Consider the following 13,976-nt stretch of genomic DNA (forward strand, 5'->3'; position numbering starts at 1 on the left):
TAGAGAGTGGACAGGGTATAACATGGTAGAGAGAGGACAGGGATTGGGTCCCAACTACCCACGTAAGGCATACCCCTTGGCAAAAGAAGAGCTTCCGAAGAAATGCTCGGCTTGCTTGTAGGAGCCAAGGTAGAACAACTAAGCTCATCTCTTATTTGCAGGGCGGCTACTTGGCTGTGCTCTAGTGTCTTTGCTTGTTGCAGGAATTGAAGAACTGATCAATTCAAGTGGTCTGTATCTATGTGCGTATGCGGGGGACAACGCACTTACGGCACCAACTGTCCTCACGTGATGGCAGCTGGCGACTTATTCCTGCTCACGACATGCTTCGTGTGTATCCAAAAGATATCTAACTGTGCAGCACTAATCCACAGAATGGGCCATGTGGCATCCCAGTTCAGTGGGTGCATGTGACATCCCTACCTACTTAACTGATCGACGGGTTCGGCAGTGCATGCGCATAGACCGTCGACAATGCCGCGTCCGAAACTTCTGGTCTTGTCTTGGAGTGGAGGATCTTCTGCTGCACGATCAAAATTTGCTGCCTTCCTCCTGAGGAACTCAGATCCGTCTACTTTGACGATAATTCCACTGGCTTTGGTATCCATCGATAGACTATGGATTTGGTCCGATTTGGTAGATGACATAGCTATCTACGAGAGTCTGAAGAGTGGACATCCCCATGTTTCTTTTGTCGGTGATCTTCTTCGTATGTGTTCTCCATGATCTTTTTATCTTGCCTTTCAGAATGTGTCTTCGTGGTCCTAGAATTTTTGACTCTGTATCGGTTGCCCAACTCTTAGCCTGATAAATTCCAGTGGGTTGTATCTATGTGCGGGACAACACACTACTAACGGTGTACGTGACAACGCAGTTACGGCACTAACAATCCTAAACGTGATGGCAACTGGCGACTTATTCCTGGACTGGGGCTCGCAGCATGCTTCGTGCATATCCAAAAGGTATCTAACTGTGCACTACTCAGCATAATGGGCCATGTGGCATCCTATGACACCCCTACCTACCTAACTGACTCGTCAGGGTTGGCAGTACATGCCAGTCTGAAACTTCTCGTCTTGTCTTGGAGAGGAGGATCGTCTACTGCACGATAAAAATTGCTGCCTTCCTGAGGAACTGAGATTTGTCTACTTTTGAATACTTAGACAATAATTCCACTGGCTTTGGTATCCATCGATAGATGATGGATTTGGTCCGATTTGCTAGATGACATAGCTATCTAGGAGGTCTGAAGAGTGGATATCCCCATGTCACTTTTGTTGGTGGTATGTTTTCTTAGAGCTCTTTTTATCTTGCCTTTCAAAATGTGTCTTCTTGGTATGTTTCCTCCGTGCTTTTTTCATCTTGACTTTCAAGATGTTTTGAGAAAACTCATTGACTAAAACCACTCTGTCAAGACTTCTCGCATCACTTGCATGTTAGAAATGGTAGGAGCTAGATTCTTGGTTCTCCCCAGAGTTCCCTGACCCAACAAGGCCAACTCGCTTGACCCTCGAAACTCCCGCTACTAATGCAACTGGAATCTTAACAATAGAAAAAGTAGGAGCTCTTTCCCGCATACCCTTGCAAGCACCTCTTGTTTGCACCTTCCCTTTCCATCCACTCCTCCTTTTTGCACACATCCCCTCCCCCGCCTCTGTGTGTGGATAACTCCCCCTCTCCTACTCCTTCTGTGTGAGGCCCACCGCTCTTTAGATTCAGATGATGATGCAATGCAAATGGCTGAGGACCATGATGATGAGATTGGGAGTTCTTCCAGAGCAGTTGATGATGATTTAGTTGCTGATCTTGACATTTGATATGTTGTACTCCATCTTGTAGTTTTTTGTCATTTGACATTTGGGATTTGCTCATGCATATTGCATCTATCTTTTTAGCTCTTGCGTATTGCATCTCTCTTTGTATTGTTTAAGGTTTCAGAAGTTGATTGTGGAATTTGGATCTATTTCTATTTTTCTTAAGTACTCAAGTCTCATGGATATGTATAATGTATGGTGTTTGTCATGTTTTGAATGAAAGATCAATAGCTTTATGTGTGTGTGTGTGTGTGTGTGTGTGTGTTGATGTGGCATTCTCGTTCTCGTTCCCTAATGCCTATATGCTATTCTCGATCGGACGGCATGGGCCATTCCCATTCCCGTTGCATCGTGACCATGGAGTGGAGTTCTCATGCCTCCCGGGTAGTGCTTCCTTTGCCATGACATGGGGCACCTCGGGAGGGCCTGCCTTTGCCTATATACTCGGCTGCTGCTGACCCAACATTGGTGAGACCGCTCTAGACAGCTCGTTGGACCAGGGCACCAAGTTAGAAGATCATCCTCACCTGTATCCCCTTGTGAGCGGGTTGGCAGTGCATGCGGACAAACCGTCAACAATGTCGGGTCTAAAACTTCTCGTCTTGTCTTGGAGAGGAGGATTTTCTTATGCATGATCAAAATTTGTTGCCTTGGTGAGGAACTAAGATTTGTTTGTTTTTGAATACTTAGGAAATAATTAAGTACTTTGTACATCTGGTCCATAACGTGAAACACTAAGTTGAGTGGGTGGATGTGCACTAGTTGGTGTAGTCAAGCTGTAGAATCTCTGGCGAAGATATGTCGATGCCAGCTACCAAACCCGACCAGTGATGTAAATGTCGAACGGTCACGCAGGGGCCTCGTCAGCGTCAGCTCATATTGAGCTTGACATCTCAACATAGCCAGCCATGAAAACCTTAGATCTCGCCACCCAAAGGTTCCATCCTTAGAGCTATACGTGTCACGTAGGTTTAAATACTTTTGCCGTCGATTTTGTCGCGACGAAGAACCTTGTTGAATTGGACTAGACAACTCTGTTTTTAGCCAAGAAACATGCCGGACAGGTCAGGTCCCAAGTGTAGAGAAGAATTGAGTGCGGGGTCACTTATACCACTTGCAAAACACATAAGACCACTGCCTCAGTCCTAGACATGTGTGCACACACAGGCGTCCACAGGGTTTTCAAGTGTCCCCAGAGCCCATGGACCATCACATGTAGAAATACCAAGCATTGTCTAGGCAACCAAGACAAGTCATTTATGCATGCCAAATCACACAAATGGTTTATGCACAATATTATGGATTCCATCTCCCAACTTATTCATCTTCTATAGAACCTCTCTGGGGCACCGCCTATACAAATACAAGGAATGCTCACCAGGGTGTCCACCCTTCCATGAGACTACATGACTAGGCTAGGAACTCTCACACCAGGGTATTCCACATGTACTGAGCCATGTCAGGACCTCACACTAGGATATTAATCCTTCCATGGAGCCCTTCCACATGTAGCAAACCATGCCAGGAACTCACACTAGGATCTCAATCCTTCCACATGTACTAAACCATTCTTGGAACACACACGAAGGTCTATACCTATCCTTTGATGGTGTTCCTCCGTATGTGTATAGTCAGGGATATGACATTCTTCTCAGCTTCTAATCAGTTGTCCGCAACTGTGGTGAAATAAAGCTGTAGAAGATCTAGATAATCCTTGAAGTAGTCTTCCTCTACCCACTTCGCATCCAAAGTAGGGTTCACAAGAAACCTGCAGATAAGCCTGCCACCAACAGCTCTCCGTTCCTTATGGAACACAATCTGTTTCTGGTTGAAGTACTTCTTCAAGCTCATCAATTTTAGGTTGATCCTCAATACCTGGCTCAAGCAGCTTAGCGCCCCATATTTCTTGAGGAGGCCAACATGAAAAGAATTATGCATGCACCAATGCTCAAGCAAAGCAAGCCTAAAAGCCACCTCATTAATCCATTCCAACACTTGGAATGGCCCATAGTACCTGGGAGACAACTTTGGGCACTTGCCTTCCTTGTGCCGGGTTGCTTCCGAAGGTGTCTTCTCAAACTTGAGAAGCACCCAATCACCTTCTTTGAAAAACACATGTCTGCAATGTTTATCTACATCTTTCTTATATTTTTCTTCAATTCTTTGTATGGTTGTCCATACTTGTGAGAAAGCTGAATCTAGATCTCTAACATACTCACTTACGGCACTAACAATCCTAAACGTGATGGCAACTGGCGACTTATTCCTGGACTGGGGCTCGCAGCATGCTTCGTGCGTATCCAAAAGGTATCTAACTGTGCACTACTCAGCAGAATGGGCCATGTGGCATCCTTAGTGCAGTGGGTGCATATGACACCCCTACCTACCTAACTGATTGTCAGGGTTGGCAGTACATGCCAGTCTGAAACTTCTCGTCTTGTCTTGGAGAGGAGGATCGTCTACTGCACAATAAAAATTGCTGCCTTCCTGAGGAATTGAGATTTGTCTACTTTTGAATACTTAGACAATAATTCCACTGGCTTTGGTATCCATCGATAGATGATGGATTTGGTCCGATTTGCTAGATGACATAGCTATCTAGGAGGTCTGAAGAGTGGATATCCCCCTGTCACTTTTGTTGGTGGTATGTTTTCTTAGAGCTCTTTTTATCTTGCCTTTCAAAATGTGTCTTCTTGGTATGTTTCCTCCGTGCTTTTTTCATCTTGCCTTTCAAGATGTTTTGAGAAAACTCATTGACATTAATAGCCACAAAGTAAATGAGAACTAGTAGTTAAAACCACTCTGTCAAGACTTCTCGCATCACTTGCATGTTAGAAATGGTAGGAGCTAGATTCTTGGTTCTCCCCAAAGTTCCCTGACCCAACAAGGGCAACTCCCTTGACCCTTGAAACTCCCGCTTCTAATGCAACTGGAATCTTAACAATAGAAAAAGTAGGAGCTCTTTCCCGCATACCCTTGCAAGCACCTCTTGTTTGCACCTTCCCTCTCCATCCACTCCTCCTTTGCGCACCTCCCCTCCCCCGCCTTTGTGTGTGCATAACTCCCCCTCTCCTGCTCCTTCTGTGTGAGGCCCACCGTTCTTTAGATTCAGATGATGATGCAGTGCAAATGGCCGAGGACCATGATGATGAGATTGGGAGTTCTTCCAGAGCAGTTGATGATGATTTAGTTGCTGATCTTGACATTTGATATGTTGTACTCCATCTTGTAGTTTTTTGTCATTTGACATTTGGGATTTGCTCATGCATATTGCATCTATCTTTTTAGCTCTTGCGTATTGCATCTCTCTTTGTATTGTTTAAGGTTTCAGAAGTTGATTGTGGAATTTGGATCTATTTCTATTTTTCTTAAGTACTCAAGTCTCATGGATATGTATAATGTATGGTGTTTGTCATGTTTTAAATGAAAGATCAATAGCTTTATGTGTGTGTGTGTGTGTGTGTGTGTGTGTGTGTGTGTGTTGATGTGGCATTCTCGTTCTCATTCCCTAATGCCTATATGCTGTTCTCGATTGGACGGCATGGGCCATTCCCATTCCCGTTGCATCGTGACTATGAAGTGGAGTTCTCATGCCTGCCGGGTAGTGCTTCCTTTGCCATGACATGGGGCACCTCGGGAGGGCCTGCCTTTGCCTGTATACTCGGCTGCTGCTGCTGACCCAACATTGGTGAGACCGCTCTAGACAGCTCGTTGGACCAGGGCACCAAGTTAGAAGATCATCCTCACCTGTATCCCCTTGTGAGCGGGTTGGCAGTGCATGCGGACAAACCGTCAACAATGTCGGGTCTAAAACTTCTCGTCTTGTCTTGGAGAGGAGGATCTTCTTATGCATGATCAAAATTTGTTGCCTTGGTGAGGAACTAAGATTTGTTTGCTTTTGAATACTTAGGAAATAATTAAGTACTTTGTACATCTGGTCCATAATGTGAAACACTAAGTTGAGTGGGTAGGTGTGCACTAGTTGGTGTAGTCAAGCTGTAGAATCTCTGGCGAAGATATGTCGATGCCAGCTACCAAACCCGACCAGTGATGTAAATGTCGAACGGTCACGCAGGGGCCTCGTCAGCGTCAGCTCATATTGAGCTTGACATCTCAACATAGCCACCCATGAAAACCTTAGATCTGGCCACCCAAAGGTTCCATCCTTAGAGCTATACGTGTCACGTAGGTTTAAATACTTTTGCCGTCGATTTTGTCGCGACGAAGAACCTTGTTGAATTGGACTAGACAACTCTGTTTTTAGCCCAGAAACATGCCGGACAGGTCAGGCCCCAAGTGTAGAGAAGAATTCAGTGCGGGGTCACTTATACCACTTGCAAAACACATAAGACCACTGCCTCAGTCCTAGACATGTGCGCACACATAGGCGTCCCACAGGCGTCCACAGGGTTTCCAAGTGTCCCCAGAGCCCATGGACCATCACATGTAGAAATACCAAGCATTGTCTAGGCAACCAAGACAAGTCATTTATGCATGCCAAATCACACAAATGGTTTATGCACAATATTATGGATTCCATCTCCTAACTTATTCATCTTGTATAGAACCTCTCTCGGGCACCGCCTATACAAATACAAGGAATGCTCACCAGGGTGTCCACCCTTCCATGAGACTACATGACCAGGCTAGGAACTCTCACACCAGGGTATTCCACATGTACTGAGCCATGTCAGGACCTCACACTAGGATATTAATCCTTCCATGGAGCCCTTCCACATGTAGCAAACCATGCCAGGAACTCACACTAGGATCTCAATCCTTCCACATGTACTAAACCATTCTTGGAACACACACCAAGGTCTATACCTATCCGTTGATGGTGTTCCTCCGTATGTGTATAGTCAGGGATATGACATTCTTCTCAGCTTCTAATCAGTTGTCCGCAACTGTGGTGAAACAAAGCTGTAGAAGATCTAGATAATCCTTGAAGTAGTTCCTCTACCCACTTCGCATCCAAAGTAGGGTTCACAAGAAACCTGTAGATAAGCCTGCCACCAACAGCTCTCCGTTCCTTATGGAACACAATTTGTTCTGGTTGAAGTACTTCTTCAAGCTCATCAATTTTAGGTTGATCCTCAATAACTGGCTCAAGCAGCTTAGCGCCCCATATTTCTTGAGGAGGCTAACATGAAAAGAGTTATGCATGCGCTAATGCTCAAGCAAAGCAAGCCTAAAAGCCACCTCATTAGTCCATTCCAACACTTGGAATGGCCCATACTTGTGAGAAAGCTGAATCTAGATCTCTAACATACTCATTGGCAGCAAAGATTTCATCCTTCATGCGAAGGATAGGTGGAAGAACCACCGTACCATAAACAATCTCAAAAGGTGCTTTCCCACCGGAGGTGTGCACCATATTGTTATAAGCAAACTCCACAAGAGGCAAAGTACTTCTCCCAATTTGATTTCCGCTCAGCCACATAGCATTTGAGCAAATCAAGTACTGTTGAATTTCCAATTTCACTCTACCCATCCGTCTGAGGATGATAAGCTGATGAAAAATTCAGCTTTGTGCCCATATTATCAAATAAAGCCCACCAAAACAAACTTGTGGTTCTCAGATCCCAATCACCCAACAATAGTATTGGGCATACCATGATGCTTGAAAATATGAACCAAGAATATTCTCACCATGTGCTCAGGTTTAATATTCTTTCGCCGCACAAGAATGAAATGAGCCTGCTTGCTAAACTTGTCAATGATGGTTTTTTATTAACTCAGTTCAGTCATTCATAGGCACATGTTCTACACCATTTGTTGCTGGCTGGTTGTAAAAGCCTCTTGCTACATAATAACATTATGTTCATTATCTGATCTCTCTCTCTCTCTCTCTCTCTCTCTCTCTCTCTCTCTCTCTCTCTCTCTCTCTCTCTCTCTCTCTCTCTCTCTCTCTCTCTCTCTCTCTCGTCTTTTCTCTACCTCTATCCTATGTTTTGCTTCCGCATTGTGCAACTTTATCACAATCACCCAAAATGCAACATTTCCCCAAAAAGAGCACCAAGTAAATACGTCCTCCTACACATGCCCAAAGCGGCCTGTTATGACCAAAAAAGCACCATGTGTGTTGTTTCCCTCATCCATGTTCATTTTTTCTATTTAAAGAGAGGTTTGGCTCCTTTTGTCGTGTGCCCAGATCTTGCCACATTTCCCTAAAGCATGGTTCCCCCACATCCAGAGGTATGGCTCCTCACTCGGGTGCCCACACCTATACATGGGCAGCAAGTTTAGGGTGGCCAGCCACTGCAGCACACAACAATGGCCCTCTTCCTCTTCCTAAATACTCTACACAGAGGTAAAACAAACCCCCTTTTATGCCCACGTTCACCATCTATGCCCTTCTCTATGCTTAACTTCTTCTCCTCTTTCTGGCAACTAGCAGGGTCCTCCGCAGAGAGCTTAAATCATTCATATCTTCGTGCATACCATAGCCATAGGCATAGGCATGCATAAGTTTGGCGATTAGCTTCTTAGCATAACCCAAATAGTCCATCCAAAAAAGAAACCTCTTAGCATAAACATGAGATAAAAAAGCACATGGTGATGATAGGTACTAGACAAAGTTTCCTCAATAGAAACTCAAAAAAGTGCAAAAAAGCACCATGCTTTTTTCTTTGATGTTTCTCATGGATATGGAGTAGTTTGCACCACTCTCCCATATCCAACCATACCAAACTTCTTCCTCAAGTACGGTTACTCCCACCTTCTCTCCGGGTGTTTCTCATGGATATGGAGTAGTTTGCACCACTCTCCCATATCCAACCATACCAAACTTCTTCCTCAAGTACGGTTACTCCCACCTTCTCTCCGGGTGTCACATACCTAGACCTTGGAAAGCAAAAAAGCAACGCGATGACTTAAGGCCGTGAAGATCTAGACGATGGATTTTCTCAAAACACTCTGTTTTCAGGAGTTCTCCATGCTTTAAGCAAGCAGGTCCGACTTTGATACCAATGTAAGGACCACATACCTAGAAACTGTAATAAGCATAAAAGTAACCTGCATTGAATCGACATCAATGCCTACAATAGATTTTGGCTAACAACTCACTACCCAGCCCCATAGGCTCCATTTTGGGCCACCCCTGAGCATGAGGTCGAATTGTCGTGAGTCAACTATGCTCTGATAGCCACGTCCGACTGTCCTATGCCACGAGTGCATCAACCGGCCCGTAGCTTCTCTAGCCTTGAGGTCTTGCTCGTCTAGGCAAAGCTCCTCCACCACTGCGAGGGATCATCCTCTCATCATAAGTGAGCCCAAAGTCACTTATATAGTAATAACCCTATTATAATTGGCCCTCTGCTCTATAATTAAAAGTTTATCCATAAATATCCCTTGGCTTACTTTTAACTCACTCTAAGCCAAGTCAGACATCATCCTTGCCAGCCCTTAGCCCTATGGGGGCAAGTCCTATTGGCCCCAATGTCCGCTAACATAACTATTGGTAAACTTATTCCTTAACCTTGGGTTATTCTAACCGTGGTTAATACTGGTCCAAATTCCAGTTTGAACATAGCAAATTCCCTCCCGTTGCATCTGTGTCGCCTCCCCAAAATCGGTTCCTCGTGTCATAACTCTATTTTGCCTCTCAAGAGAGCCTATTTTGTAGAGAGTTGAGTACTTTGGCATCCTTGGGTAGTGCTTCCTTTGTCGTCAGATGGGGCGGCATCTTGCTAGAGCGTGCCTAAGAGCCATCAGTCTAATGGAGCCACCAATAACCCCTCCCCCCAGTCGCACCATAGCTCCTCATCAAGGTAGAGAGGGGGGAAGGCCATCCTCAAAATCCAATATACCAAGCCTTGGTCCCCGAGGATTCAGGACAAGTGAGTGGCCACTGGCATGGGCCAGAACCGACGACAGGCCTCTAGGGCGTAGAACGACATCGTTAGCCATGCCCTGGTGTCCTATTCCCACCAGTGCGTCAACCAGCCCATAGCTTCTCTGGCCTTGAGGTCCTGCTCGTCTAGGCAAAGCTCCTCCACTACTGCGAGGGATCATCCTCTCATCATAAGTGAGCCCAAACTCACTTATATAGTAATAACCCTATTATAATTGGCCCTCTGCTCTATAATTAAGCTTTTATGCATAAATATCCCTTGGCTTACTTTTAACTCACTCTAAGCCATTTCAGACATCATCCTTGCTAGCCCTTAGCCCTATGGGGGCGAGTCCTATTGGCCCTAGTGTCTGACTTAGCCCTAACCCTAACTGTTGGTCAACTTATTCCTTAACCTTGGGTTATTCTAACCTTGGTTAATATTGATCCAAATTCCAGTTTGGGACATAACAGATTCCCTCCCATTGCATCTGTGTCGCTTGCCTGAAATCACTTCCTCGTGTCATTTCTCTATTGTTCCTCTCTCAGAAGAGGCTATTTTGTAGAGAGTTGAGTACTTTGGCATCCTTGGGTAGTGTTTGCTTTGTCGTTAGATGCAGCGGCATCTTGCTAGAGCATGCCCAGGCCATTAGTCCAACAAAGTGCCACCAACAGCCCCTCCCTTCGGTCGCACCATAGCTCCTCATCAAGGTAGAGAGGGGGGAAGGCCATTCTCAGGATCCAATATACCAAGCCTTGGTCCTCGAGGATTTGGGACAGGTGAGTGGTAGGCCACTCGCCTGGGCCAGAACCTACGACAGGCCTCTAGGACAGAACGACATCGCTAGGCACGGACCCCAAGAGGATACGGTTTTGCGAGCCAACCATTTTGATCATTTATTGAGTAGCCCCCAAATGGTGATGGGCCACCCCCTGCCACGTCCCAAGTGCAGTCATGATCCTCTTCTCAATGTTTAGGATTTGAGTGCATATCCTTGACTTAAGAGCCAACACCACCAAGTCATGGACTCGGGGAGGGGGGGTCACTCATAAATATGTAAGTGTAGCCCTTGTGTAATCCTTTTTTTACATACAGAAGGGTGCCATTTAAAGGAGGTATTCGTATGTTGAATAAAAAAAGATTTTTTTTAATTCATGAAAATGTCATAGATAAGGGATTTTTAAAATAGGCATGGAACCCCCCCCCCCCCCCCCCCCCCCGAGGTCATGGACACCAAAAAGCACCAACCAAGTCTATGCGAGGTGGCCTTACCTAATTCTATTCCCATCAAAGAAGAGCCACCCATAGTGCCACCCATAGTGCCAAAACCCCAAGATAATCATGCAGCAACTCCCTTGGCACCTTCAAGTGATCTCAAGGCTCAAGGGAATCACTATGGTCCCCCCACAACACCCCCATGTGCCACATTACAACACCAACTCACCATTTGGAGGGCCAAAGCTCAAGCAAGCATACCAACAAAGCCAATGGTGGTGGCATCAAAGCTCTCTTTGTGGTGATTTTTTGGCTTTGCTCACTAAGCTCATAAGGTAAGTTGGAAGTCCTAAATCTCATTTATACATATGCAATGTAGCACGGCCTATCAATTGTATAAATATATATATACCCAAAACTTTGAGAAACTTAAATTTCAATGTCACATGCACACCCTTGCCATGGCATAATCTTAGTATATTCAGCATATTCTCTGGTTTAAGACAATATCTTAAAGTAGTCTATAGTCGGCAGCAACATGGGCACAGTCGAGAGCATGAACATCATCAAGGGCCACACGTGTGAAAAGTGACAACATTTAATGTTATTTTTTTCTCAATTGTGACATATAAACAGGTCGACAGCCTTTCAGTTGGCCAACCAGCTCTCCCAAGGCCTATAGAAGCATTACATTAGGGGAAATATGGACTACAAAAAGAGCCCTGTAAGGATTAGCTTAAGTTGCTATTTTTTTGGGTTTAGAATGCTGAACTTGGCTCCATAGTAGGGGACAAGCTAATGAATACCCTACTTTTGGGCCCTTTTTAGACTAATAACTCTTAGATCCCCTCTCCTATTGTTACTCTACGGTCCACTCACTTTTAAAAAAAGTTACCACTATTTCTAGGGTCCATTCTTATTTTTGAATTTTTTATGTGTGAGATTACTTGGACCACCTGCCTTTTTTATGTGGTCCCACACTTCTCTCCTCACCAAATTTGAAAAATGCATATAACATGACCCTAAAATTAGGGTTTTTTTTGAAATTTTTAAATTTTAACATTTTCTTATCAAAAAAGGGTCCCTCAATCATAAGTGGTCCTCCAAAAGTACCTTTTCAAGGTCACTTTCAGTCAATAACTACCCCTTCTGTGATCAGAATCTTCAATTGCACCTATGGTAGCATAAATCTATCTTGGAAGCTCAATATGTAGCAAGGGAAACATGTAGAATAGAGGCTAGCAAGGATATATAAGCATGCCTTGACGAAGACGATGGGCAGGATGATGCCATGGCAACATTGGTGGTGTGTCATTCATATGACATTACACCTTTGTGGTGGTACCTCATGATATAACATGTGTTGCTATCTTGGAAGCTCAATATGTAGCAAGGGAAACATGTAGAATAGAGGCTAGCAAGGATATATAAGCATGCCTTGACGAGGACGACGGGCAGGATGATGCCATGGCAACATTGGTGGTGTGTCATTCATATGGCATTACACCTTTGTGGTGGTACCTCATGATATAGCATGTGTTGATATCTTATTATCATTTGTGAGAACATTTGAGTGTGCACTTCATTGCTCTAGTGAGAACCTTCTTGGTGGATCTTGAAACTACAAGAATGTTTTGCAATGCATGGGGTCATCCTTGGCTCAAATGGGAGCGCATTGTCATCTATTTATGGAGATGAGTCACCACACATTTCCATCTTCTATGGTGCTCCTTGGTGGCATTCATCTTTGGAGATAACCTCTTGTTGGTGGTCCATCACTCTTGGTGGTACTTTGTGGAGCTTCTTAGTTATTATGAAGAAGACTTGTGGGTGGTATAGTAGAAGGGGCCTCTTTATCCTTGATGGTCTATTGTGATAACATTCTACATCAACTTGTGCTAAATTTCCTTTGTGGATACCTTTAGTTTGTAATCATTCTATTTGGACTTAGTGTTACCTTTACTTTGTAATCCTTCGTGGTGGATATCTTTTTAGCCAATGGTCGAAATTTTTATTTTACATTATGTGTGTTTGTGTTCTCTAATCGACACACTAGTTGCATGATATGTGTGTAGATCAAGAGAGGGTGTTAATTTAGGTTATCCACATCCATACCTTATGGTGTAAGATCACAGTAATCCTTAGTGGATTATTAGATAAAGGACTTAGTCTAAGGTTCTAGTGTTACAAGATTGCAAATACTCTGTGCACTATGAGGATTGACTGATGGCATGCATGGACCTGAAGGCAGAATATCAATAACATGGATAGGAATCATTTTGGATCAGATGGGTGCAAGACAATGTTAGATAGCAATTACAAATTTCTCAATGTACTATTCACTTGAATCTTGAGAGAGAGAGAGAGAGAGAGAGAGAGAGAGAGAGAAGGAAAACAATGGGAGCTAGGAGGATGTTGTAATTGAAACTTTAACATAAAATGTACTCAAAATGTTTTGTGTGATCTTAATTGATGGCTTATGGTGTATCATTTATGTCATTGAATGTCACAAAGCTAATTCTTACCTTCTCACATGACAAAAAAGTAATATTAAGACATGATCATGAGGACTAACTCTTTAATAAGTTTTGAGAATGTTATGATGTATTAGCGGGTGCATCTAGGTGTGATTGAAATATAATATTCATATAATGCATACTCATATTGATTGAAATATAATGCATATTCCTATCATCTTAATCCCATGTCTTAATTAAGCTCCTCTTAATCACATATATAACTTAGATCTAATCACATATTCAAGAACTTCAATTTGGATACACTTGATATGAATGGTTAAAGAGCACTTTAGTTTCTATTTATGATCCTATTTTTGCATCACATTGAGCAATCTTCATTTGAATGTCTTGTTGTTTGAAATCTTTATAGAAGCATACTCACATGCCATTACAAAATAAAGTTCTAAGAATTTCCTAGATTATGTTCTATAGGTCATACTCCTCCCAACCATCGCCAAGCCAGCTTGGTTATTATCCAGTAAGTAGCCGCACACTACTTTCTCACACCTATGGTAGCTACAGAAGCATAAGGATAGAGTATAGAAGCAAGACCAAGTCTCAATTACACAATGGGGGCGAGCACGATGGGACAA

This window comes from Cibotium barometz, chromosome 4 (assembly GCF_041138505.1).
Source record: "Cibotium barometz isolate CiBa-2024 chromosome 4, ASM4113850v1, whole genome shotgun sequence".
NCBI lineage: Eukaryota > Viridiplantae > Streptophyta > Polypodiopsida > Cyatheales > Cibotiaceae > Cibotium > Cibotium barometz.